Here is a 2,539-nt window from a genome sequence, read left to right on the forward strand (position 1 = left end):
TAGGTTTCACACTTGACAGTAAAAGCAATAGATGATGAGAATGAGTGGTGGCCAAGGTCACAAAGTGGTAGCCTGTGGACTGCTTTGCTTCACAGGTGTGTTTTGACTGACACAGCATTAAAAGTATAATCTGACATTTAAAAACGGTGATATGGAGCATCTTTTGAAAAAACTGGAAGTTCTGGAAACCCTGGGCCTGCAGCTCTACTCAGCACCGAGTGGGGTTCGGAACCAGTTGCTCCTTCCAGACGGGAGGGGCACAGAGAGCACCACCACCCGTGCTTCACTTATTTGCCTTGTCTGTCTGGTCAGGACCCCTGGATGATGTTATAAGGTCACAGGCCGGGGGCCTCCAGGGAGAATGAATGTGTGTGTGGGGAGCGCTTTCTTATGCTGCTAGAGAAATAAACAATAGTCAATGCCCCAGTGTTCCCTTCGATCTCAACATGTTTAGGCCTTGATTACAATAGGAATATCCATTAGCCTTTTAAATTTAGCTTGATTGGATCTTTGGGAAGAAGTAAGAACCCTTTTTCTGTCTAAGTCTCTTCCCGGATAGCACAGGATGACAAGAGGATAAATAAGCGCTGCTTGTTAATGTCAAAAAAAAAAAAAAAAAAAAAAATTAACGGAATGGGTGATGGGGTTTCATGCCTGGGGCTGAGGAACCCAGAGTGTCCATGGGAACCAAGCCAAGGCCCCACCATCAGCACAGCAAAGTGGAAGGGGCCTAGAGGGCTCCCTTTGATGCTGCCGGCTCTCCCAGAAGAGTGGGTTAGATCCATCTCCAGTTGATGGCTCCTGTCTGGAGCGAGATGGGGGGCTGGGGGGCGGGACCGCTCCCTGGACAGGACAGCTCCCTGGGACCCTCAGATGTGTGTGTCCCTGTGTGCCATGTGTCCGTGTGTGAAATTTCTGTGGCTTTGGGCCTCAGTGTCTGTGCGTCTACAGTGTGTGTCACTATGACCATGCAAAACTCAATGGGGTCTTTCTGAGACAGCACCACCTCCCACCTCAGTTCCACCATGTCCACCTACCTCTCATCTGTAGCAAAGCTTTAGTCTCCCAGGCCTCCCCTGAGTCTCAGATGGCTGACTCAGGAGTTAATTGTTATTATAAATGGAGAGTTCAGTTCAGTCGCTCAGTCATGTCTGACTCTTCGCAACCCAATGGACTGCAGCATGCCAGGCCTCCCTGTCCATCACCAACTCCCAGAGTTTACCCAAACTCATGTCCATTGAGTCAATGATGCCATCCAACCATCTCATTCTCTGTCATCCCCTTCTCCTCCCGCCTTCAATCTTTTCCAGCATCAAGGTCTTTTTATTTTTAATTTTTTTTTATGTTCACAAATGATTTTATTTCAGAAAGAAATTACACATTAAAAAGAAGACATAGTTAAGAGCTTACATTCATAAAAATATGGACCGCTTCATGATTTGCGTGTCATCCTTGTGCAGGGGCCATGCTAAACTTCTCTGTATCGTTCCAATTTTAGTATATGTGCTGCCGAAGCGAGCACATCAAGGTCTTTTTAAATGAGTCAGCTCTTCGAATCATGTGGCCAAAGTATTGGAATTTCAGCTTCAGCATCAGTCCTTCCAATGAACACCCAGGACTGATCTCCTTTAGGATGGACTGGTTGGATCTCCTTGCAGTCCAAGGGACTCTCAAGAGTCTTCTCCAACAACAGAGTTCAAAAGCATCAATTCTTTGGCACTCAGCTTTCTTTATATAGTCCAACTCTCACATCCATACATGACTACTGGAAAAACCATACCTTTGACTAGAAGGAATTTTGTTGGCAAAGTAATGTCTCTGCTTTTTAATATGCTATCTAGGTTGGTCATAACTTTCCTGCCAAGAACTAAGCATCTTTTAATTTCATGGCTGCAATCACCATCTGCAGTGATTTTGGAGCTCCCAAAAATAAAGTCTGCCACTGTTTCCACTGTTTCCCCATCTATTTGCCATGAAGTGATGGTATGGTCTTAGTTTTCTGAATGTTGAGCATTAAGCCAGCTCTTTCACTCTCCTTTTTCACTTTCATCAAGAGGCTCTTTAGTTCTTCTTTGCTTTCTGCCATAAGGGTGGTGTCATCTGCTTATCTGAGGTTGTTGATATTTCTCCCCTCAATCTTGATTCCAACTTGTGCTTCCTTTAGCCCAGCGTTTCTCATGATGCACTCTGCATATAAGTTAAATAAGCAGGGTGACAATATATAGCCTTGATGTACTCCTTTTCCTATTTGGAACCAGTCTGTTGTTTCATGTCGGGTTCTAACTATTGCTTCCTGGCCTGCATACAGATTTCTCAAGAGGCAGGTTAGGTGGTCTGGTATCCCCATCTCTTTCAGAATTTTTCACAGTTTATTGTGATCCAGACAGTCAAAGGCTTTGGTGTAGTCAATAAAGCAGAAGTAGATGTTTTTCTGGAACTCTCTTGCTTTTTTGATGATCCAGCAGATGTTGACAATTTGGTCTCTGGTTCCCCTGCCTTTTCTAAAACCAAATGGAGATGTAGAAACAAAGAATAGCTG

General features: G+C 44.6%; 1 non-coding gene across 1 annotated transcript; it reads right to left on the bottom strand.

The window, feature by feature from the left end:
• Positions 1 to 1,416: 1,416 nt before the first annotated feature.
• On the bottom strand, positions 1,417 to 1,522 carry LOC136162048 (U6 spliceosomal RNA). Its single transcript, XR_010661899.1, has one exon. It is a non-coding gene; the product is annotated as a U6 spliceosomal RNA (small nuclear RNA).
• Between the last annotated feature and the right edge of the window lie 1,017 nt (positions 1,523 to 2,539).

This window comes from Muntiacus reevesi, chromosome 2 (genome assembly GCF_963930625.1).
Source record: "Muntiacus reevesi chromosome 2, mMunRee1.1, whole genome shotgun sequence".
In the NCBI taxonomy this organism is placed as follows: Eukaryota; Metazoa; Chordata; class Mammalia; order Artiodactyla; family Cervidae; genus Muntiacus; species Muntiacus reevesi.